This window comes from Lathyrus oleraceus, chromosome 2 (assembly GCF_024323335.1).
Source record: "Lathyrus oleraceus cultivar Zhongwan6 chromosome 2, CAAS_Psat_ZW6_1.0, whole genome shotgun sequence".
Classification (NCBI taxonomy): domain Eukaryota; kingdom Viridiplantae; phylum Streptophyta; class Magnoliopsida; order Fabales; family Fabaceae; genus Lathyrus; species Lathyrus oleraceus.
Window position 1 is genome coordinate 137,487,875 of NC_066580.1, and position 27,223 is coordinate 137,515,097.

A 27,223-nucleotide genomic window follows, 5' to 3' on the forward strand; every position below is an offset into this window, starting at 1 on the left:
AATATGCATACGTTCACAGATGTCACGACATCTCATTCTATGTCACCCTAGAATGTATGAACGCCTGGTTCTGTGCATCAGGAAGAAGGACTCAACAGAAATCAATCCTAGCACTCACTTCTGTTGTTTTCTTCCACAGTTATCAGCATGATGTCTTACTGTTGATTTTGGACATCATCTGTTACATTGTTCTAGTGTGTTTTTCTTTTACTTGTATTTCCTGAATTAAAGGTTGAACACGTTAATCTAATTTCCACTTATTAGATTGCTAACAACTGGGCTATTTGTTAGGTTCATTAATTGTAGGTTAGTAGTTGGTTTCCTGGTTTTTCTCTAAGCTGTTGAATCCCTGAAGAATAGCCTGAGAAAAACACTGAACCAGAAAAACCAATCATCCTACACTTTAGCACCTGCTGTTGGGAATGAATGTCACAACATTCAGTTCGACATCCAGAACATATGCTGATTCTGTTATGTTTCTGGAAACGTATTGTGCTAAGCTTGCAGTACTGTAAAGGACCAACTAGTCTCTACTTCAGTATCAGCCTTCAGTATCAACTGTCAAAACATCCAGTTTGACAGTTTCACAATGATCCTTCAGCCAGGTCTGTTATCCTTGAAAAGAACAGACTTAAATAAATACTGAACTGAAGTTAACCTGCTTATCATTCAGTATGCACTATCCCTGATGAATGTTACAACATTCTGATTGACATTCAAACAGAAGGCTATATGCCAGGTCAGTTATCATCTTGATAAGATGACTGGAATACCTGCTGAGTTATGACAGTAATAAACACATGCAGAAGGAAAACAAACACAGGAAATTGTTAACCCAATTCAGTCCAACATGACCTACATCTGGGGGCTACCAAGCCAGGAAGAAGATCCACTATTAGCAGTATTAATTCAGAGTTAAACTCACCCGTTTACAACTCTTCACTTAATCCCTACCCAATGCAATCTATACCTAGGAACTCCTAGATAGAAACCTCCAGTTTCCATTCCTATCACTACAAATACAATGTAATGTTAACACACCTTGAACTTGCTTCACAGCTTCATTCAAGAACAAAATCACTCTTGCCTACAGGCTTTGAGTTACAAATACTCTCAGCTTTGAACACTGAGAAACACATGGTAACCTTCCCACAGATTGGGAGGTTTACCTTACACACACCCCTAAAAATTCATTCTCAGAGGCTTGCAAAAACTAGGTTACAATCAGCTATTTATAACTGTCATACGGTGAACTGACTTGGGGTGTTTTGCTTTTTATCGCAATGTCGCGGATAGCAAGAGTCGCCACCGACTTTTCTTTTATCCAATAAGGAAAGGTGGAAAAGAACAGGAAAGACCTCAATAGATTTTGGGTTCGGGAGGTACATTATACAAAGGGAAGGTGTTAGCACCCTTTGCATCCATGGTTATCCATGGGCTCTTAATTACTGGATCACTTATATTTTTGTCTGAAAAGTGTCGGTGAATTGCTTAAAAATGTTTGAAAGAGAGTTTAACTTTGTAATGATTCTCGTATGAATGTATACAAAGTATTTATCTCATTTGATTTTGAAAATGGTTTAGAAAAATATAACTCGGTAATGATTCTAGTATGAATGTATACCAAGTGGTGATTTTCTAGGATTTGTAAAGTGTAAAGTGTGAGGGGTGGAAAATGTTTTAGGTTATGATCCAGTAATTGAGAGTTATACCTTCCTGAGGTCGTTAAGGGCATTTCCTATCCTTATGAGGGTAAAACTGCCCTTACTATTGAGAAGTAAGTAATCTTACCCTTTGGATGTTTAAGGGTCACCGTAGGGTCATCGATAGGTCATTGAAGGCAACAGTTGTAAGGATACCTTAGCATTCGAAGGGACGATCATCATTTAACCGTAGGCTACACCGAAGGGTCATCGAGGGACAAAAATCATATATTCGAGGCAACATCCGAGGGACTATGATTTATTTTATGATGATTTAATCGAAGGGTCTTTGCTAAGTGTATCCCTACATTCGCGGGACATGACCGTTATACCGTAATACCGTAGGGCAGCAAAGAGAGGTCCAAGATCACTTATTTAAAGGCAATATTTTAAAGTCAATTAGGTAATTAGGACGAGCCTCCATATTAAAATCAATACATTAAAATTAATACATTAAAATTAACACATTAAAATTAATTATTAAAATTTAGGGTGAGCCTCCACAAGGGTATCCCGCAAATAAAGTGGAAGACCTAACGGCGGTCTTTTTTTCTGGGACATATGTGAACCTTTACAAAATTCAGCAAACGGGTTAGAATACCAATCAGGGTGCAATCGAGGATTACACCGCAAAAGAAAATACAGCAGCATGAATGTCAGGCAAAACAGTGCATAATTACATAGAATAGATCAGATACGCATAGGACATAACAAACAAAATATTAGCGACTGTTCCGTTCGCCTCTGCCTCGCCTAGCGAGGGCCTAGCGAACACTCGCTACATGCTCGCTTAGCGATGTGCTAGCGAGCGGCTGCGGGTTTTGAATTTCAGAACAGTATGACTTCAACCTGCGGCATGGCTTATGGCATTCAACACATAATTACATGGTTCAGCATTCACAATATTCAGGCACACTTAAATTCACATGCAAAACCTCAAATATGTTTATGAATTCAATTATAATATCACATGCAAGTTAAGAACATAAAGCGGTATCACATGCAAATTAAGAAAATAAAGCGATAATAGTAATGCAAACCTGTTTGCAATCGAATTGTAACCTTGAGTTGGCCGATCGGATCGAATTGAGCGGAAGTGACCTTGCTGCCGCCGGCTTTTCCTTCAGGGTTTCCTTTAGGGTTTTCCGTCTGTGAGCGCTAGGGTTTGCTTGCTAGGGTTCTCCTTTCCTCCTTTTTTCGTCCTCCCTTTCATTACTGAAGTGCTGGTATTTATAATGCCCTTTTTCATGACCTAATGGGCTCAGAACGAAGCCCGAAATTTTTTGTTGTCTGTCAGCCTCGCTAGGCGAGCTGGTAGCGAACGTTTGCTTCGCTAGGCGAGCGTGTAGCGAACGTTCGCTAGGCGAGCGTGTAGCAAATGTAACGTTCGCTAGGCGAGCGTGTAGCGAATGTAACGTTCGCTAGGCGAGCGTGTAGCGAATGTAACGTTCGCTAGGCGAGCGTGTAGCGAACAGGCCAGTTTGGGCCATTTTCTGGATTGGGCCATTCGTGAGCTGGGCCTTTGTCCCTTTAAGATCAGTGCCATAAAATGAGTCGGAATGCCCCTGAAAAATGTCTTGAAATATTAATGGGCAAATTTTGGGGTATGACAGCTGCCCCTGTTCAATATTCTTGAACCGAGAGAGTTAGGATGGCGTGCATGCCATTCGTGGTCTGGAGGTGGAAGATTATTGAACACTAGAATGCCCCCAAAAATTTGCACTTGTCAATTAGTCTTGACGGAGATGGGCTTAAAGATGCCATCCAGGAAATTTGATGATGAAAGCTTCAGATTGCGCCGTACATTAGGCCAATTTGAAGACATGGGCGCCACACTGGGTCGTACGTTAGACCGAATAATGAGTCATCCATTAGGCTGTTGACTTCGCTGGGGAGTCGGAGTGTGTCATATGCTGCTGGGGATAAAGGATCAGAATGGATCATGCGCTATATCGTATCTGAGTTGAAGAGAGGGCCGTACGTTAGGCTGTGTCTGATGATGAAAGGGGGTAGTCGTACACTAGACTACACTTCAGAAATGTACCTTACACTAGGTAGCATCTGAGGAGACGAAGGTCTAATTGGGTCGTACATTAGACCGTATCTGAGCAGAATGAGCCGTCCATTAGGCTGAATCTGATGATAAAAGGGGGTAGTCGTACACTAGACTACATTTCAGAAATGTACCGTACACTAGGTAGCATCTGAGGAGACGAAGGTCTAATTGGGTCGTACATTAGACCGTATCTGAGCAGAATGAGCCGTCCATTAGGCTGAATCTGATGATAAAAGGGGGTAGTCGTACACTAGACTACACTTCAGAAATGTACCGTACACTAGGTAGCATCTGAGGTCAAATTGGGTCGTACATTAGACCGTATCTGAGCAGAATGAGCCGTCCATTAGGCTGAATCTGATGATAAAAGGGGGTAGTCGTACACTAGACTACACTTCAGAAATGTACCGTACACTAGGTAGCATCTGAGGAGACGAAGGTCTAATTGGGTCGTACATTAGACCGTATCTGAGCAGACTGAGCCGTCCATTAGGCTGAATCTGATGATAAAAAGGGGGTAGTCGTACACTAGACTACACTTCAGAAATGTACCGTACACTAGGTAGCATCGAAGGAGATGAAGGTCTAACTTGGTCGTACATTAGACTGTATTTGAGCAGCATCTGGTCTAACTTGGTCGTACATTAGACTGTATTTGAGCAGCATCTGGTCTAACTTGGTCGTACATTAGACTGTATCTGGGCAGAATCCGAGGACTTGACGGTCTAACTTGGTCGTACATTAGACTGTCACTGAGCAGAATCTGGTCTAACTTGATCGTACATTAGACTGTATCTGGGCAGAATCCGAGGACTTGACGGTCTAACTTGGTCGTACATTAGACTGTCACTGAGCAGAATCTGGTCTAACTTGATCGTACATTAGATTGTATCTGGGCAGAATCCGAGGACTTGACGGTCTAACTTGGTCGTACATTAGACTGTCACTGAGCAGAATCTGGTCTAACTTGGTCGTACATTAGACTGTATCTGAGCAGAATCCGAGGACTTGACGGTCTAACTTGGTCGCACATTAGACTGTCACTGAGCAGAATCTGGTCTAACTTGGTCGTACATTAGACTGTATCTGAGCAGAATCCGAGGACTTGACGGTCTAACTTGGTCGCACATTAGACTGTCACTGAGCAGAATCTGGTCTAACTTGGTCGTACATTAGACGGTATCTGAGCAGAATCCGAGGACTTGACGGTCTAACTTGGTCGCACATTAGACTGTCACTGAGCAGAATCTGGTCTAACTTGGTCGTACATTAGACTGTCTTTGAGTGGTATTTGAAGATTTGAAGGTCAGAATGGATCGTACGCTAGATCGTATTTGAGTTGAAGGAGTCATATATTGAGATGAATCAGGATGAACCGTACGCTAGGCTATATCTGATAGTATTTGTGTATGCTGTATTTGCGATAAATATCTGGGATGGGCTTATAGATGCCATCGTTAGGAGGATGTCAGAATGAATGTTGACATGGAGTATATCTGAAAGTATCTGAAGAAGAAAGTAGTCGTACGCTAGACTGCACCTCGGAATATACCGTACGCTAGGCAGTATCTGAGGGGTATAGTTGAATCTTGAATGTAATTGATAAAGATGCCCGTCTGAATGGACCTTTGTTTTGATTGTATCAAGAGGATAATTAACCTGAAAAATAAAGTTAGCTTCATGCCATGTCGTGATGCATGAGATGCAAATGTTGTATGCATGCGAAATGATGTAATGAGTGAATTATGCGTCTGGAATAAATGAGAGCATTGTATACATGTATATGTTATGAAATGATGTAATGTATATGATGCGGAATGAACATTGTATGTAGGTATGTGATGTGAAGTGATGTAATGAATGCACTATGTGTCTGAAACGTTCTTCCAGGGGACTCTACTGGGGAAATAAATCTCAGTCTTCTGGTCGGAGATATTTGTATTGATGACCCTTCCTTAGCTAGGGGTATTTGACTTCTGTCTGATGGTAGAAGATATTCAACAGAGCCTGGCTGGGGTAGAAGAGATGACCAGTCTAGTGATGCCAAGTTCTTCTGGGGCATAACTGGCTTAGCCGGGGAATAGAATTGGCAACAGATTCATTGGAAAGCCTGGTTAGACCTTCTCCTCGATCTTGAAGTCCTTTAGTAATTGTCATTGTTATTTTATGCATGTATTTTGATAAACATTGATCATATTCAAATGCATATATCAATTCAAGTTAAATCAATGGACGTTTATGCAAACAAAATAGAGAAAGTAAAACAAAAGCATTTTTTTTTTGAAACAGAATTGTATTGATTTAGAAAGAGGGCCTCTAAACAGGCAATTTGTGTACAAGGAGACAGAAATCCTAGTAAGAGGAAATCGTCAAGAAACGAAGACAAAGCTATGCAGAAAAAGTCCTGTTGATTTTAATTCCACTACTGTCATTATGTCTTCAAGCCTCTCATCTCCTGCTGTCGGATGAAAGTGATTGGCTTGTTCAGTCCCTTGAACTTGGTTGAAGCAGACAGAGAACGGGGCATAGTCATACGCTTTAATCCCTAATTTTTGCCTGGACCGCCTTTTTCAGGTTTTCAGTCCACCGGGATACCCTTTTTTTGCTCAAGCCGCCTTTTCAGGTGTTCGACTTGCCGGGTGTATGTCTTTATATGTTTATCCCTAATTTTTCGCCCGAACCCTTTTGGTTCGCCGGGATGCCCTTACTTTTGCCTAGGTACGTCGACCTAGCGGGTCTCTTTTATGCGTAGTATTTTTTAACTATGTCAGCGTTCACAGGATGCGGGAACTCTTCGCCCTCCATTGTAGCAAGCATCATGGCTCCACCAGAGAATACCTTCTTAACTACAAATGGCCCTTCGTGTGTGGGAGTCCATTTGCCTCTGGGATCACCTTGTGGAAGAATGATACGCTTGACCACCAAGGCGCCAAGTTGGTACACCTGTCTCTTGACCTTTTTGTTAAATGCTTGGGTCATGCGCTTCTGATATATCTGCCTATGACAAACAGCCGCAAGTCTCTTTTCATCAATCAGATTTATCTGATCAAGTCGAGTTTGAATCCATTCATCCTCATCTAAGCCTGCATCTTTCGCAATTCTTAGAGAGGGAATCTGAACTTCCACTGGTAAAACGGCTTCCATTCCATAGACTAAAGAGAAAGGGGTTGCCCCTGTCGAAGTGCGGTAACCATGAAGAGCAAAAGGTAACATCTCCTGCCAGTCTTTGTATGTTACTGTTATATTCTTGATATTGTTAGCAGCCTCCACGGCGCCGTTCGTCTTTGGCCGGTACGGAGAAGAGTTATGGTGTTTTATTTTGAACTGCATGCCGAGTTCAATTTAGTACCATTATCAGTGATAACTCTTTTAGGAGACAGCAGGTTTCTCGAATGTATATTTGATAAGATCCATCTTAGAAATCAATAAAGTGGTATGATTCAACATATATTGTCTTAGTCGGCGAGCAGCCCAAGCCAAAGTGCAACAAGCTTTCTCGAGCTGTGAGTATCTTGTTTCACAGTCGGTACCTTTTGCTAAGGCAGTGTATGACATGCTCTTTTCGACCAGACTCGTCATGTTGCCCCAGCACACCCTATTGAATTTTCTAACACGGTCAAATACGTGATTAAAGGTCTTCCTTCAACTGGTGGCATCGGAACTGGAGGTTCTTGGGGATACTTCTTGATTTTGTCATTCATCATTCCATACCATCTCTTGATTTTTCTTTTTTAGTAATTTGAAGATGGGTTTGCAGGTAGCAGTCAAGTGTGGAATGAATCGGGCAATGTAATTCGAGTGCCCCAAGAAACTTCTGACTTCTCTCTTGTTTATTTCAGTACCCAGATTTACAATTTCAATTGATTCCTCATGCGGCTGTATAGTCTTTTGTAGTACCAGTCTGGCAAGTTCTCTAGGGACTTCACAATCTTCCTCACTTCCATCCTCGGCTTGGTAGATCGGATTTTCAAAGTCATAATGAACAGTAGCAGAGTCATTACCAATAGGATCCAGAGTGGATATGGATCGGCAAATTGTTACGTGAGTGTGTGCAAGAAAACATAGCTTGTTTGAAAAATGACAGGAAAGATAAAGAGCGCAATATTTGAATGCAAAAAGTCCATTGATTTATTGAATATGAATATGCTTATGAAAATGACAAACCCTTAAAATTAGCTATTATGCCCCGGGTATAGACATAATGCTTTTGAAATACTAAAATAGCAATAACAATTACTCTCGACTAAAGGAAATCGGGATAGTGTCTTCAGCCTTCCAATTGTCGAGTCCGTCACCAATTGTTGGGGAAATCCAGCTATCCAAGTCATAATCGTCATCAGTATCTTCCACAGCATTGACAGTCTCGTCCTGCTTAGGCAGAGGAGCAGTGATGACATTAGGAGTCTCAGGCGGATCAAATTCAAATTCTCCGGCGTCGATCATATCCTGAATTTTGTTCTTCAACGACCAACAACTGTTTGTATCATGCCCGGGGCTATCGGAGTGATAGGCACACTTGGCATTGGGATTATAACAAGGAGAAGTAGTGTTGGGTTTTGCAGGAGGATCTCTGAGGGTAATTAAATTTGCTTTTAGCATACCCTGCAGTGCTTGTGCTAAAGTCATATTGATCTTCGTAAACTGCCTCCTTCCCGGGTTAACGTGCCTCACAGGTTTCTGGTCTTTCTTTTTCTCGAGCAAAAGAGCCTTCAGTTCCTCCTGCCCCCTGGATAAGTTCAAGATCATCTTCTGGAGTTGAGCATTCTGAGCCTGGAGATCTCTGACAATTTGTTCGAGGTCCATTTTTCTGTTTGGAGGAAAACCGTGAGAACATTGATCCCTTTAGAACACCTGTTATGCAATGTTATGCTATGCAATGTATGTAATGTTTTCAAGGCCTTTTGGAATTTAACTTTGCATAAACTACCGAAAAGGGAAACTTTTTTTGTTTGTTTTTTGTTTTTGTTTTTTTTTCATACAAAACAGAGCAAAGTTAAATCCCTAAGTCCTTGAAATGGTTAGTACAATGTTATGATGTCATGATGTCATGATGTTATGAGGTTAAATAAATAACAAGCACAAACAAGTCACACAACCATCATTCCTAGGTTTTAAGGCTTGCATGAGTTCTATAGGTAAGTACCCTCCCCACTGAAGTTTAGTTGGTTCAACCTGTCCTAGAATAGTAACCGGGTTCTAGAAGGATCTCAAATCATTGACCTTTCTTTAAGTCCACTTCAGTGCAACACCAAGTGGTTGACCGAAGCTTCCCTAAAGTCCAATCTCAAAGAGTGTAGCATCGAGTATCAACCAACCTCAGTCGGAACCGAAGCCAGTCATCTCACTACTTTCTAATGGCTAGGATGAGTCAGTTAGGGTTCTAAAGGTCTGGTTAATGCTTTGGTGACACCACGCGAAATGCCAAATTTTTCCTCAAGTAAACATGAGGAACATCAGGACATCCAAAGTGTCACATTAACCGTAGCCATCATTTTAACCATTCCAGTATACGCCGGATAGTCGCGATGATCTATTGCTACTTACCTAAGGTACACTAGATCCGGGTGTAGGATCTTTCACTCAAGAATACCCAAGCAATCCCTTAAAAGTAAATCAGACAATTTGGAATAAGTGATCTTGTTTTTAAGGTAACCTCTCTTTTTAAAGTATCCCCAGCAGAGTCGCCAGTTCTGTCATACGGTGAACTGACTTGGGGTGTTTTGCTTTTTATCGCAATGTCGCGGATAGCAAGAGTCGCCACCGACTTTTCTTTTATCCAATAAGGAAAGGTGGAAAAGAACAGGAAAGACCTCAATAGATTTTGGGTTCGGGAGGTACATTATACAAAGGGAAGGTGTTAGCACCCTTTGTATCCATGGTTATCCATGGGCTCTTAATTACTGGATCACTTATATTTTTGTCTGAAAAGTGTCGGTGAATTGCTTAAAAATGTTTGAAAGAGAGTTTAACTTTGTAATGATTCTCGTACGAATGTATACAAAGTATTTATCTCATTTGATTTTGAAAATGGTTTAGAAAAATATAACTCGGTAATGATTCTAGTATGAATGTATACCAAGTGGTGATTTTCTAGGATTTGTAAAGTGTAAAGTGTGAGGGGTGGAAAATGTTTTAGGTTATGATCCAGTAATTGAGAGTTATACCTTCCTGAGGTCGTTAAGGGCATTTCCTATCCTTATGAGGGTAAAACTGTCCTTACTATTGAGAAGTAAGTAATCTTACCCTTTGGATGTTTAAGGGTCACCGTAGGGTCATCGATAGGTCATTGAAGGCAACAGTTGTAAGGATACCTTAGCATTCGAAGGGACGATCATCATTTAACCGTAGGCTACACCGAAGGGTCATCGAGGGACAAAAATCATATATTCGAGGCAACATCCGAGGGACTATGATTTATTTTATGATGATTTAATCGAAGGGTCTTTGCTAAGTGTATCCCTACATTCGCGGGACATGACCGTTATACCGTAATACCGTAGGGCAGCAAAGAGAGGTCCAAGATCACTTATTTAAAGGCAATATTTTAAAGTCAATTAGGTAATTAGGACGAGCCTCCATATTAAAATCAATACATTAAAATTAATACATTAAAATTAACACATTAAAATTAATTATTAAAATTTAGGGTGAGCCTCCACAAGGGTATCCCGCAAATAAAGTGGAAGACCTAACGGCGGTCTTTTTTTCTGGGACATATGTGAACCTTTACAAAATTCAGCAAACGGGTTAGAATACCAATCAGGGTGCAATCGAGGATTACACCGCAAAAGAAAATACAGCAGCATGAATGTCAGGCAAAACAGTGCATAATTACATAGAATAGATCAGATACGCATAGGACATAACAAACAAAATATTAGCGACTGTTCCGTTCGCCTCTGCCTCGCCTAGCGAGGGCCTAGCGAACACTCGCTACATGCTCGCTTAGCGATGTGCTAGCGAGCGGCTGCGGGTTTTGAATTTCAGAACAGTATGACTTCAACCTGCGGCATGGCTTATGGCATTCAACACATAATTACATGGTTCAGCATTCACAATATTCAGGCACACTTAAATTCACATGCAAAACCTCAAATATGTTTATGAATTCAATTATAATATCACATGCAAGTTAAGAACATAAAGCGGTATCACATGCAAATTAAGAAAATAAAGCGATAATAGTAATGCAAACCTGTTTGCAATCGAATTGTAACCTTGAGTTGGCCGATCGGATCGAATTGAGCGGAAGTGACCTTGCTGCCGCCGGCTTTTCCTTCAGGGTTTCCTTTAGGGTTTTCCGTCTGTGAGCGCTAGGGTTTGCTTGCTAGGGTTCTCCTTTCCTCCTTTTTTCGTCCTCCCTTTCATTACTGAAGTGCTGGTATTTATAATGCCCTTTTTCATGACCTAATGGGCTCAGAACGAAGCCCGAAATTTTTTGTTGTCTGTCAGCCTCGCTAGGCGAGCTGGTAGCGAACGTTTGCTTCGCTAGGCGAGCGTGTAGCGAACGTTCGCTAGGCGAGCGTGTAGCGAATGTAACGTTCGCTAGGCGAGCGTGTAGCGAACAGGCCAGTTTGGGCCATTTTCTGGATTGGGCCATTCGTGAGCTGGGCCTTTGTCCCTTTAAGATCAGTGCCATAAAATGAGTCGGAATGCCCCTGAAAAATGTCTTGAAATATTAATGGGCAAATTTTGGGGTATGACAATAACCTAATCACCCAACTGGATTTGGGCCTTCAGAAATCGCAGCAGACTTGTTCTTTGCTGTTACAACTTCAGCAGAAAAATTCTGCTACAAACAAGGTCTTCAATCCTAGAATCTCTCCATATATATCTCCATATTTTGAGCCTATATATCTTCTGATTGAGTCTTCAAGACCTCCACATGGGAGTTAGGATATTCACCTGATATCCTTGCTGATCCCAGAATATATACTGAATTAATTAATTCAGTTTTCTACACATGTGCGATGTCACAGACCTGATGTCGTGACATCGTACATGACATGTTGGTCCAGATGTTGAATTTCTTCAACCCAACATATTAAAACAACAGAGATGATTACATTATTTGTTTTCTAAAATTAATGCCAATCCTAAGGAATTAACATTTTGGCATATTATGAGATATGGGCAAAATGCACTTAAGTGGGTTTTTTAGCTTGAAGCCCACACAAGTGGTTCTATAAATAGAACCCTTGGGTAGAAGCATTGGAACATGAGAATACAACACTACTGAAGAGTTGGAATTTCGTATCTCTCTTCCTCTCACTCAAAGCCTTCATTCGTACCAGCTAGCACTGAGATTGAAGGAATCCATTCGTGTGGGCTGAGTAGAGACGTTGTCATCGTTCAACGTTCGTGATCGCCACAAGAGGTAACGATTCTATCACTGATCATGTCCATTCGTAAGGATCACTAAATGGAGAAATTTTTAAATTCCGTTGCGCCTTGGATGGCAATTCTCCTTCAGTGGTATCAGAGCCACTTACGAAACCATGAATCTGATAACTGTTTTTGTTCTGTATTAATATGATTAAAGACAGAATGAATCAAAGATTAAATTGAGATCGATCAAGTTATATATATGATATATGTAATCCTGATGCAAAATACATTATATATGATATAGTGTTCTCGTTTCGTTCATTCAAACACTCAATGGTTGTTTTCCTTTGAGCGATCAATGGTCGTTTGCTTCTTGATCCGACATTAGTATGGTGAAGCAATGACGTGTTGATCAATCATACTGAATCAACAATCGAGATGTGTTTGACGGTCTGAAATTGGTGCATCAGGGTTAGTGACGACACAAGGGTTGTGTTGTCAGAGAGTTATGCGATTGGGGTTGTGATTGCACAAGAGTTGTGCTTTCTAAACACTTTTCCGAACAGTGTTAACCGGTTAACGCATATGGTTAACCAGCTGACGCAATACGAAATAAAAAATTTAAGGTTTTCAAACAGTGTTAACCGGTTAACGCATTTGGTTAACCAGTTAACGCAAGACGGAAAACAGGTTTCCAAGAGAATTTCAAACAGTGTTAACCGGTTAACGCTTTTGGTTAACCGGTTAACGCAAGGCAGAAAATAATTTTTTGAACAGATTTCAAACAGTGTTAACCGGTTAACGCATATGGTTAACCGGTTAACGTAAGGCAAAATTCACCCGTTCGGCTAACTTAGTGCTTTAAAAGTATCAAGTGTTGATGCGAAAAGCGACATCGATTTTAAATGAATTGTTCATTAAAATGTGGTGATCGGTCGTCGATATTTAATTTGATTTTAATTAATTAAAGGAATTAATAATAATAAAGTGTTTATTATTGTCTTGTGGTGATCGGTTATGGCCTTAGTTTTCCTTTATTCTGCTTTGGGTTTAAAATACGACCTGCGTGTCGTGCCTCTCTCTTAATCTCCCAAATGTAACTTCTTTTCTCATCTCACTCCCTCGTATGTAAAACGAGTTTCTTTATGTAATGTAATGTTATGAGGAAAGCAAAAGAGTCAGTGCCAAAAGAGGACAACCTTGAAGATCTTGCTTGGAGAAGCTTAGATCGTTGTTAGGTTAGCTTAGGTTCTCTCATTGGCTTGGGAGAACAATTGTGCTAGGGGCCATAACTGTTTCATTATGTATGTATGTATGTTGATGCATGTGAATGTATGTTGATGCATGTGAGAGGCGATTTATATGATAAATATGCCGGTGAGATAAAAAAAATTGCAATTCCCTCAAATTAAATATTAAGTTTAAGCTTTCCAAGTTTTAACACTCATCAAGACTAGTAATGGATAATGTAGATTTCGCCTACGCGAGGTGCATGTTCTATATTAGTAAGGTGCGATGGGATAATTGTAATATCCAACTGTTAAAACAATGGGTCAAACTTAACTAAACAAATTATAATAAGATTATAAATGTTTAGAAGCAAGAGTTGGGAATGATCCATATGATGGATTGGAATAAGGAGTTATTCACCCAACTGAAATTTTCGAGAGTTGTATGAGATACAATTGGAAGGAGTTCCTACCTAAATAACCTAGTTTTGTGTAATCCGCCTACGCGGACTTAGAACGAAGTGAAATATGGATCTCGACCCACTAGAAAATCTTCCAACGGGATTTTCCGAATCAAGTGATGAGGGTCATTTGTTTTGAGTAAAATAGTGGGAGCATATTTAATTAAAGGCCTAATTAAATATGTCAATGATACTTATATTTTAATTAATCCTTATGTAGATTACCATAACAACAAACACCTCTAACAACATATTGCGATCAAACCTTGACAAGGAAAAATTGTCTGGGACAAATTTCCTGGATTGGTACCGAAACCTGAGGATTGTCCTCAAACATGATAAAGGGAAAGGCAAGGAAGTTGCCAAACCCAAACCCACTAGTGCTTCTTTAAAGCCTAGTGGAGGCATAGAAAAAGAAGGCACCTGCTTCCATTACGGTAAGACCGGACACTGGAAGAGGAACTGCCCAAAGTACCTGGAAGATAGGAAGAACGGAGTAGAGACTCCAATTTCAGGTATTTTTGTTATTGAAATTAATTTATCTACTCCTGCATCATGGGTATTAGATACTGGATGTGGTTCTCACATTTGTACAAATGTGCAAGGACTAAAAAGGAGTAGAAAATTGGCAAAAGGTGAAGTCGACCTACGAGTTGGTAATGGAGCAAAGGTTGTTACCTTAGCCGTAGGAACTTATGTATTGACTTTACCTAGTGGTTTAATAATTCAGTTAGAGAACTGTTATTATGTACCTGCAATTAGCAGGAATATTATTTTTGTTTCTTGTTTGGACAAGTTCGGTTTTTCGTTCATAATAAAGAACAATTGTTGTTCAATTTATTTGGATGATATATTCTATGCTACTGCTCAAATGAACAATGGATTATATGTCCTTGATCTTGAGATGTCAGTTTATAACATTAATACTAAAAGGATGAAACCTAATGAGTTAAATCCAACTTACCTTTGGCATTGTCGATTAGGCCATATAAATGAGAAACGCATTTCAAAACTCCATAAAGATGGACTCTTGGACTCTTTTGATTATGAATCATATGAGACATGCAGATCTTGTTTAATTGGAAAGATGACAAAGTCTCCATTCACAGGAAAAGGTGAAAGAGCTAATGACCTTTTGGCCCTCATACATACTGATGTATGTGGACCACTGAACATACCAACCAGAGGAGGTTTTCAGTACTTCATCACATTCACTGATGATTTCGGTAGATATGGTTATGTGTATTTAATGAAACACAAATCAGAGTCCTTTGAAAAGTTCGAGGAATTCAAGAATGAAGTACAAAACCAACTAGGTAAGAATATTAAAACTCTTCGATCAGATCGAGGTGGTGAATATTTAAGCCTAGAGTTTGATGACCATCTGAAAGAGTGTGGGATCCTTTCCCAACTCACTCCTCCTAGAACATCCCAATGGAATGGTGTGTCTGAGAGAAGAAATCGAACCCTGTTAGACATGGTCTGATCCGTGATAAGTCACGCCGATCTTCCAAACTCCTTTTGGGGGCATGCGCTATTGACGACAGCTTACACACTTAACCGTGTTCCATCCAAAAAGGTTGAGAAAACACCATATGAGATATGGAGTGGTAAGAAACCACATATGTCTTACATGAAGATTTGGGGTTGCGAAGTTTATGTGAAATGACAAATTTCAACTAAGCTTGAGCCCAAATCTGACAAATGCTTATTTGTGGGGTATCCTAAAGAAACAAGAGGATATTACTTCTACAATCCTTCTGAGGGCAAAGTGTTTGTCGCTCGAATTGGAGTTTTCCTAGAAAAGGATTTTATTTCCAAAGGAACCAGTGGGAGGAAAGTAGAGCTTGAAGAAATTCAAGAATCACAAAGCATCGATACACCTATGGAGGAATTAGAGCAGGAAACACAAGTGGTTATGGAAGAGCAACCTGCTCAAGTAGAACAAGACCAGCGTAGGTCAGACAGGATACGTCACCTACCTGAGAGATATGGATATCTCATAACAGATCAAGGTGATGTATTAATCATGGATCAAGATGAGTCTATGACCTACCAAGAGGCCATAACTGGTCCCGAGTCTGAGAAGTGGCTAGAAGCCATGAAATCCGAAATAGATTCCATGTACACAAACCAAGTTTGGACCTTGGTAGAGCCTCCTGTAGGAGTTAATCCTATAGGATGCAAGTGGGTCTTCAAAAAGAAGACTGACATGGATGGTAAGGTACATACCTATAAGGCAAGACTGGTTGCAAAAGGATATAAACAAATTCATGGGGTTGACTATGATGAAACCTTTTTACCAGTTGCAATGCTTAAATCTGTTCGGATTTTACTTGCTATCGCTGCATATCATGATTATGAAATATGGCAGATGGATGTCAAAACTGCTTTCGTTAATGGGAATCTTCTTGAGGATGTGTACATGACACAGCCTGAAGGCTTTGACATACCAGAAGAAGCCCAAAAGATATGTAAGCTACAAAGATCAATCTATGGATTGAAGCAAGCTTCCAGAAGCTGGAATCTTCGTTTTGATGAAACGGTAAAATAATATGGATTCATCAAGAACGAAGATGAGCCTTGTGTCTACAAGAAGGTTAGTGGGAGCATGATCGTTTTCCCGGTATTATATGTAGATGACATATTACTCATTGGAAACGATGTCCCTACCCTGCAACAAGTAAAAACTTGGTTGGGGAAATGCTTTTCTATGAAGGACCTAGGTGAAGTAGCCTATATATTAGGAATCATGACCTATAGAGATAGATCACAAAAACTGCTTGGCCTAAGTCAGAGTACATACATAGACAAAGTGTTGAGACGCTTTAATATGCATGATTCCAATGGTTATGTGTTTTGCTTAAATGGTGGCACTGTGAGCTAGAAAAGTTCAAAGCGAGATACAGTTGCTGATTCTACAACCGAGGCCGAGTATATTGTTGCCTTAAGTGCAGCAAAGGAAGATGTTTGGATCAATAAGTTCATTAGTCAACTTGGCATAATCCCTAGCATTGTGGATCCCATTGGTCTCTATTATGATAACAATGGTGTTATCGCACAAGCTAAGGAGCCTAGATCTCACCAATGATCCAAACACATACTTAGGCATTATCACCTCATTCGAGAGATAATAGATAGAGGAGATGTGAAAATATGTCAAGTACCTACACTTGACAATATTGCTGACCCACTGACAAAGCCTCTTGCGCAGCAGAAGCATGATGGCCATACTAGATCAATGGGCATAAGGGGTATGCCTGATTGGCTCTAGTGCTAGTGGGAAATTGTTGAGGTAAGCCCTAGAGGTCAATGCTTTTGGTACTTTTATCGAATTATTTATTAATAATAAAAGGCTTTTTCTTTATTATGGTTGATTAATAAAGTCCCTGGAATAGATAGTCCGTTTAATGTATTAAGTGTGACTTAATAATGAGAGCACATTAAATATAAGGACACTATTCTTAAAGTATCCGTAGTCGAGCTTTAGTGTGAAGTGGGATAACATTAAAGCATTAAGACTATTATGTTTGTAGACTGATGATCACATCTCATGGATCATGGATAAAGAGTTATCAAGTCTTAAACATAGGTATGAATATTAAGAGTAATATTTATACCGGATTGACCCGCTATGAGAATACTATATAGAAAGTTATGCAAAGTGTCATAAGTTATTCTCATGGTGATAATGGTGTATACCACTCTTCGACCTGAAACCACTATGGATCCTAGATGTAGAGTCGAGCGCTTTATTGCTGATCCAACATTGTCCGTAACTGGATAACCATAAAGACAGTTGATGGGTACTCCACAAAGCATGCTGAGGGACATGAGTGTCCTAGGTGGAATTTTCCCATCCTGCGTAACAGGATAAATGTCTATGGGTCCAATATTGAACTGGACAAGGATGACACGGTCTATACCTTGTGTTCAATATAGACATAAGGGCAAAAGAGTAATTATACACATGATTATCATCACAGGAGGTTTTGTCAGATCACATGACATTTTCGTGTCGTGGGTAGCAGTGATGTGTTGCTAGATACCGCTCACTGTTTATCATGTTAAATACGTGATTTAATATAATTGCCAACGCCGCGAAAACCTATAGGGTCACACACAAAGGACGGATTGATGAGAGATAGAGTAACTAAGGAATACCGTAATGTATGGTTCCCTTAAGTAGAATACGAAATATGGTAAGGTACCAAATACTTAAGTGATTTTGGCATATTATGAGATATGGGCAAAATGCACTTAAGTGGGCTTTTTAGCTTGAAGCCCACACAAGTGGTTCTATAAATAGAACCCTTAGGTAGAAGCATTGGAACATGAGAATACAACACAACTGAAGAGTTGGAATTTCGTATCTCTCTTCCTCTCACTCAAAGCCTTCATTCGTACCAGCTAGCACTGAGATTGAAGGAATCCGTTCGTGTGGACTGAGTAGAGACGTTGTCATCGTTCAACGTTCGTGATCGCCACAAAAGGTAACGATTCTATCACTGATCATGCCCATTCGTAAGGATCACTAAATAGAGAAAATTTTAAATTCCGCTGCGCCTCGGATGGCAATTCTCCTTCAGACATAACTCATCAAACTGACGCCATGCTCTATGATCCTCAAATGGATGCCATATGATGCCGGCAGGTGTCAGCTCATCCAAAATAGGTCATAAATCATCAACCTTCGGGACTCTTTGCCTATAGGACCATTTCATCGCTCGAGGAAGACCACAATTATCAGCTGGTTTCCAATTCTCTCCTCTTTTTCCAACAGTTGGAAAGTACTTGTGAATCCAGCACTGTTACAAAATAAAAACATAATAAACAAAATAAATTAAGTTAAAATACTTTATAAAATGAATCCAACACTTAATAAACAAAATTAAATTATATACCTGTAGGAGAGTCGGATATCCATCGAGCTGTTTGCAACTGAACATGGACGCATCTCCAAGATATTTGTATAGTATGAGGTATCGTGCCTCGACAAGTGTAAAGGTCTCTTTGGCAAAAATGATGGAATCCACCAACATCAACAAATATGCTCTGGTCGCATATGCCCAGCTGGAAGCAACTCTATGATGTACGAATAAATCATATAACTACTCCAATTTATAATACGAACCCCTGCAGCTACGAACATGTGATTGTGTCTCACCCTGTGACACTCTTAAGTAGTCAACAACAAGTTCAACAGCAACCTCTTTAGTGACATCCTGAGGACTCCAGAAGACACCCCTGATGGACAAGTGCAGCAGATGTGAGACGTCATCCAAAGTAATGCTCATTTCACCAAACGGCATGTGAAATGAAGATGTCTCTAGATGCCATCTTTCCACAAATGCAGAGATCAGATTTGTGTCTATCTTGTTCAAACTAGTCCTCTGAAGTGAAGATAAACCAGATCTAGATACTCAACTTTCCATCTGTTGTGGAAGAGCTAGTGGAACCCTAGATGTCAGTTTTAGTCTGTGTCCAACAACCTTTAACTCTTTCTTTGGACCTCTTTCCTAAAAACAATTAAAACACATATTAGAAAACACAATATAAAATATTCAAATATTATTCATTTTTAAATATATCCTGTTTATTTACCTCACCAAACCATAAATGGCGAGCAACACGATGCTCGTACTTCACCAAAAGAGACGTATCGTACGGTCCTCCTGGATATCCAGTCGGCTATGTTGTAGATGAAGATGTGCCCCGGCCTAAACTGCGGTCTGGAATCCTACCATTTGCACCTCGTCTTCGAACCACTACAAAAAAAATATTATAACAAAATAATTAAAAATACAAAAAAATAAATAAATAAACGCACCGGAACACTTCAAAGAAGAGTTCCTGTGTGGAAAAAAACAAGGTTGACTACCGGAACACTTCTTAAAAGAGTTCTAGTTTAGTTCATCCAAACCGGAAGTCTTTAAGAAAGAGTTCTGGTACATACACTTACAATCTAGAAGACTTTCTAAAAGACTTCCGGTTCAATGCCCCAAAATGCAGCGAATTAGAAGACTTTGGAGAAGTGTTCCGGTATACATTTTGTGAACCAGAAGATTTACTCTTAGTGTTTCGGTTTACAATATCAAAAAATGCCAAAATTTTCTCTTCCGGAAGTCTTCAATCGCAAATGGAAAAACTTCCATTTCTGAAAAATATACCCTATTGAAGGTATTTTGGTCCAAAAAAAATTGTAGGGTATGGGTACAATTGTAGGGGTACGAGGTAAAGTTTTCCTGAAAATGGTGCGGGGGCCATGAAGCTCTTGGGCAAAAAGCCCAAATTCTAAACACCAAATTCTGGATCCACCCTAATCTCAGCACTACCCTGAAACGCTCATGCTAACACCACTAAATCGTGAGTTTTCTCCTCCCGGTTTTGTTTTCTCTCCTCTTCTTCCATGCTACACTTCTTTGATTCCAATCTTCTTTGGTTTTCTGTTTCTGTTTCTTTCTATCGATTTCTGTTATGCGATCGTTGTAAGGGGTGTTTTGGGGATTGTGAGAAGTTGGCGATTGGGAGAGGTTGATTCTGTTACGATTTTCCGTTACGTTCAATTTTTGAAGTCATTTTTTTTGTTTTCCTTCATTTGCAGGTTGTTCAGAAGAATCTGTTAGGGAGAGGGAGGTTATGGAGGATGGAGAGTGAAGAAGTTGTTTTGCTCTATTCGGTTCAAGGGTGTTGTTACGGAGTTAGTCGAGTTTTAGTTGGTTGAAACTTGGTTATATAGTTTGTTAGGATATGGATGTTTTTTGTGAAGTTTTTCTGGATTTTGCTAGGATGGGGGTGATTTGGTTAGGCATTTTTTATGGAGGTTATGATTGTCGAAGGGAATTTTGAGAACTAGTTATGTTTGTTGCAGCAGTTGGGAGAGATTAGTTCATTTATGGAGGGTGAAGAGTTTTGATTTTGTTGGTAACAGTTGGAGGGTGTAAAGAGTTGGTTGAAGTAGTTGGAGAGAACGAGATTCCACCCTTGTTTATGTTGAAGGTTCTTCCGGTTCTCTTCCGTTTGTAGGTTGAGAGGGTCATTGAAAGATGGTTAGGGGGTTCAATGAAAAATGGTTTTAAGCTCTTTTCTGTTAGGATGGAGGTGAAGATTGTTATGAGTTGTAATTATGTTCAAGAAAAGTTTTTATTGTGATGCCAAAAGATATTGGTTTTGTGTTGTCCAAATAAGCTTATCAACTTGTACTTCACTTTCTTCTTCCAGCTTCTTCCCATTTATGTTATATGGTTATGATAGTTGGGTTGAAAAATGTAATGCTTTGGCTCGCATTTATGCAGGTTGCACCTCAGAATTGCTCACAGAATTTCCATGGTGGTTGATTCTTTTATTCATCCACTGGTCAGACTAGCACCAATAAGTGATCTGTTGGAGCATAGCCATCAATTATAGATCATTTGGAGAATTCTTGCAGATTTGTTGAAAGTTGGGTTGTGGAAAGCTTGATATGCTATGTTAATTGGTGTGAAGTTTACTTTTTGTTCAGACATTAGGATGGGAATGCAAGAGCAATGTAGCAAGGCTTGGTTGTTTGAATTATGAATCATACGCTGTAGATTGTGTAAGGATTGAAAATGTAACTTTGTAATTCAAATTCAAATTATGTTACAATTGGAAATGGAAAGTATAATGGTTGTAATGTGACAAAATGGTTAAACAATATGGAAATGTATTAGGAGATGAATTGGGATTTTGAAATGAATGAAATGTTATTAACGTATATATGGAAATTGAATCAATGCATTGATAGTTGAATTGAAATTCGCTCATATTGAATGAATATGAATGGTTAAAAAATGATTAGAAATGTTTTAAAATGAAAAGATGGCTTGAAAATGGAAATTGGATTAAAAGGTGGTTTATGTATTGGTTTTAAAATAATGAACACGGTTAAAAAGAAACATGCGATTATGATTTCAAAATGAATCATAGTGAATCAGGGATGGAATAAGGGAGAATAGAAAAAGGGATTTGAATGAAAAATGACTTAATGGAATGAATGAAATAGACTTTGAAGTGAAGTATGCACCACAATGCTCTTAGACCAAATGAATCATGTCATGCCATGAATTGAATCAAGTGGATATTGTGATGCCATTGAACTAGACTTGAACCAATGAACATCAACCAAGCAAAATATCATGAACATGTAAAACCTGATTAAATGCATCTTAATCAAGGCAATAGGACCATAAACATGAATGACCTTCGATAATCAAACCAATGAGTTCTCCATGAATAACCAAAGGAAACAGATAAATCTCAGTCTAGAATGCATACGTGGGGGTATGATAGCCATAATAAAAAACTAGGATTTCAGAGACTTGAATGATCCTGATGATGCTCACAATCCAACATCCTAGATTCAAAGTCATGACCACAACTATGGTCCAAGAATCAGGGTTTCAAGCTATGCTCCACGATGAAGACAACCAGGATGAAGGCTCACCTCCTATTCAATGTCATGTGTGATAAAGACCCTTGAATCCATTATTTTATGTTTTCCTCAATGCAAATGGAATGTACATGATATAATGGGTATGCATATGAGATGAATGCTCATTGGAAGATGCAAATGACTAGGGTCAGTGACCTAGATGAACATTGTGAGTGGTAGGGCAAATTTTGGGGTATGACATCTCATTTTCATAATTTATCTTTATAATTGGTTTTCTGAAGTGGTTCTTTATAAAGCCCCAAGTGCTAAAAATAAAATTTTAAATATAATTGGCTCGGTCAAATCCACTTCCCAACTGAGGGCAAACCTATGATAAGTCAATTCAGATATTTCTATTTTGATAGACCATTTAGGTACCTCTACTAGGCACAGTCACATTGATAATATAACTCAGAAAATTTACGAAACCTCGTTAAAAACCTAAGACCCCGACTATAATAAGTATATCTAGACCAATGGTTCTTTTTTATAACAAGCTTTCAAGGCATTTACCGCTCCTCTTCTTTGTAACGGTGTTAGAAGAATTCGAGACCGGGAACACAAAGAGAACACAGTGAAACTAAGCGAGTTTGACTACCAAGCAATTGTTATGACTTTTACAAAAATACATGGATAAGGGTGGAGTGAGTCTGTCAATTCCATATAAATAGGCTGGCGGTGCGGTAAATGCCTATTTTTCATAATTAGATGCTATTAATGAAATCCATTTATGTTGAGATTTTAAGCATTCTGTAAATTAATAAACTCCAATTTACTTGTATACGAGCATATGTGATGAAAGTTATCCATTATTCAGTAGAATTAAAATGTGATTTAATCTTCATTAGGTACACCGGCAGCATAATCGAGATTGTATTACAAATACAATCATCACCAAAAACTGACTTGCTTAAATATTGTTCTAGCTACCATAATACGATTGCTATTTAGTACCTTCATGCTATCGAATTTTTCTTACCTAATTAAATATGGTAGTATACTTTTAACTATATGATATATACATGTTGAAGGATACTTTTGGGATTATTTTTTTAAAATAATCTAACATTTTCAAAAATAATTCTAAAATAATAATTTTTTAATTTTTTTCTTCAAAATAATCACATTTTAAAGAGGATGTGTCAGATGAATTGACGTATTTCTTAAAGATCAAGAGAAGGCGTTCAAGACATTGACACCTGTATTGGGCCCGTCATGAGGAGACGTCAATGCCCTTGACGCATGCATTGACCCTCATGAGAAGGCACCAATGTCTTTGGCACCTGCATGGTGCATGTGGTGTATCCGTCAATTCATCTGGCACACACACCCTTGTATTTTTTTTTATCAAATAATAAAAAATAATGTAAAAAAAAAATTTATTCAAGATATAATAAATATTACATGGGATTGATAAAAATTTAATGACTGGCCTGATCGAAACTTCCTCCTGTTCCACAACCAGGTGCGTTAGTTTGTCTCCGAGATCTCCCACGATTTTCTTGAGGTGTTTGGGGTCTTTGTGTGCTGACATGATCGAATGATGGCTGGTGTGAAGGTCCGACGGAAATTCCAGCGGTATTTGACAGATGTGTCATCATTTGTTCCCAATATATGGAGGGGCTCTGGCCAACGGCGCATTCGTAATGGAGTTCGGTGTCCATGTCATCATAGTTAGGTCGATGGGATTTGGTGGATTGCGGACGGTATAGTTGCTCAAATTGGGACATTGAATAGTTTTGAAAACGAAGCAATGGTTCCTAGGGCATACTATAGTTAAACAATGGTTGTGTGTTTTGGTGATGGGATGTTTGAGCGGTCATTGGTGGGGACTACGATGAAGTGACCCATATGAATCATCAGGGCTATAGAAGGTTGTGGTTGTAGCGTATGGTTGTTGGTGGGTAGGATTTGATTCTTGGTTTTGTGGTTGGGTGGGTGGCATGAATGGATTGCGACGTTGGGTGGTTGGTTGTTGGGTGGATGACATGAATGGGTTGCGAGGTTGGGTGTTTGGTTGTTAGGCTTATGTGGTAGGTTGATGTTGTGAGGTTGGTTGTTGGGTTTGGGTGGTTTGACATTGGTGTTGGACGGGGAATTGTTGTAGGGCATACGATGACGAAGCTAGTTGGCGTGGATCCATCAAATACCGCGACTCAGATATAAATTATTAAGTTGTTACCGACCTAAACCATGTCATATATTGTTGAGTTGGTTTTGCACCATGGATGAATGGTTCGTTTAAGATGTGTTGTCGTCAATTCCTTCATTGACGACACATCTTTTTTGCAAAGTCTCTCCAGTCTGAATAATCTCATTGTGCATCAACTCTTTTTTTATGTCAATTCCCCAAGCACGTGGGAGGTTCTGGAATCTGTTGTTGCATGCTGAACTGCAGTTTGACCCAATCACTCTAGTGCATTTCCACAGTAATGAACCGGATAATCGATGTCTTTGATGTCCAAACTGCATCATCGTCATGGTTCACATCATGATCAAGACCCTGATATGGCCTCCAGATAAACTGTAAAACAATACGAAACGATTAGATGATAAATAATTTGATAAGTATTTTTAAATTAAAATATAGTTGTGTATGAGTATTACATCGTCAGGTCCAATGTGATCCAATAGATTGCGATAGACTACAATAGCGTGTTTCGGACACCTATTGTAGTTCATCCCCCTTACTGACCACCTTAGATTAAAAAAAATTGAAAAATATTATTTACAGTTAATTGTAATATGAAATATAATTAATTAAATGGTAAAGTCTTAGACTTACTTTGTTGCAAACAGAAACATGAATGGGTTCTCGTTTATCGAGCGAGTGACGGCATTCTTGACCAACTCCATGCTTGTAGCAGATACGCACATGAAAAAAACGTACAAGTATTCTTTTTTGCAGTTTTACACATTGCACTATATAGATGGGCCAACACAGCTGAACCCCAACTATATGTGCTTACCTTATTAATGTTGCGTAACAAAGGTAAATACATAATATTTACTGAATTACCTGTACTTTCGGGAAATAAAAAATTACAAAATAAAATCATAATATAACACCGAGCTTTAATTATTTTCTCGTACTCGGTTGATTCTTCGGACAATATTATACTCGCATAATATTGTTTAAGGTATTTTAAATTTATACCTTTCCCCCTTGCTTGACCGGATGACTCTCCCTCAGTTTGTCGTCACACAAAGGGGCACCCAATAATTTGTTGCAAATAGAGTTATCCTGGTTTACTCCATCATTCACGGCCTTACCATCTATACGGCGATCCAACAATATGTATACGTCCTCAAGTGTGACGGTACACTCACCGATAGAAAGGTGAAATGTGTGGGTCTCGGGTCTCCACCTCTCCAATAAAGCAAGAATGAACTTGTAGTCCACCGAGTACGAGACAATGTTGAGGAGATTTCCAAATCCACATCCTCTAATATATGGTTCTATCAAATGATCGTGGGGTACATATTCACGTACACGGCATCGAAGACGCTTTGGGTCCTAATAACACATAAGTAAGAAATACAATAAGAAGAAGTAATATATAATACAAACATAGATAACAAAGGTATACGACTTAAAAATGAAATAAGTAAAAAGAGAGTGATAACATACGAATGTCAAGATATTCTTGAGTGTTCCTCTGTGTTCATCACCCATAGTCAACAGAGACATAATTTGATGTTGCAGAGCTTGAGTGTGGCAGAGAAAGAGTGTGGTAAAGAAAGAGTATAGATAATTAGTGTTGTAGATGATTTGATATTGTGATTTGAAGCCTATTTATAGATGAGAAAGTCTTACTAGGTTTGCAACATATGCAACATGTGATTGGTTGCATGCAATGCAAAAGTAGAGTAACCATGGTCTTAGGCGCATGCATGTGATTGGTTGCCACTTCTTATTTAATAATTATTTAGTATTTCAATCTTACGTTTGATTTAAATTTTGTTTTTATAAAATTTTCTTCAAGAAAATCAATGACAATTAAAAATTATAATATTGAGCAATGGATGAGTCATAAACACTCACGAGACGATCTTCTAGTAAGTGCATATCACTCAGTAAAAAAAAGTATTAAGAAAATGAAATATAAAGCAAAGATGTTACTTAGGAATGAACACTAAACAATATCGAAATTTCTACTCAAATATTCTATTTTTTCAAAAAAAATCTCAAAATAACCCAATTTTCAAAAACATTATCGAACTATCTCAGTTTCAAAAAAAAACGTAAGGTATAGGCGTCAGACCAATTAGCGTCTACCCTTAAACTTTAAGAGGGGGTGCCAATTGAATTGGCTAAAGCACATAGTGCTGCCAATCCAATTGGCGTCCATGTGTAATTTATAAGAGGAGACGTCAATTGGTTTGGCGCCTCAGTGTAATGTGAAATGTTTTGGTTATAAATAGATGTGTTGTGTGATTCATTTTTCCACATCTCATTTTATCATATTACAAACATGTTTAGTGTTCGTCGTCGCTATGAAAAAGTGATTTATTCGAAAGACAATCCTCTGATGTATGCTTTTCTAGAACATCTGTAGTTTCGATCAACTGAAGAGATAGCTGATTCGTTGGTTAGATGGAAAAATACCAGAAGGGGGAAAAATAGAAGTATTGAGAGACTCGGTAGTATATTTGGTCGGGTGCGAGTCAAAACTGATAAGGATGCTAGGGAAATGATGTTTGGACGATATGACATCAATTTGATTGTTGTAATCAGTTAGAAATGTTTTGCTTTAAGTTTAGTTATGTTGTAGTGATGTTTGTTGTTAACATTGTTGTAATAAAAGATAATGATATATAAAAATCCAAAGTTACAAAAATTGAAAGGAAATACTAAATTATGATACAGATGTTGCTCCTATATTTGGACATTTGTTCTTATTGTGTCCTGGTTGACGATATATACTACATAATCTTATCATTTTATCAGTCGTATCCATTTCTATTCTAATATGCGTGTTGTTTGGTCGTCC

At 38.9% G+C, this 27,223-nt stretch overlaps 1 long non-coding RNA gene across 1 annotated transcript; it reads left to right on the plus strand.

Moving 5' to 3' along the window:
* Positions 1-20,149: 20,149 nt before the first annotated feature.
* On the plus strand, positions 20,150-21,512 carry LOC127118501 (uncharacterized). The gene is made up of 2 exons (XR_007802236.1): positions 20,150-20,976; positions 21,073-21,512. It is a non-coding gene; the product is annotated as an uncharacterized LOC127118501 (long non-coding RNA).
* Positions 21,513-27,223: the final 5,711 nt, after the last annotated feature.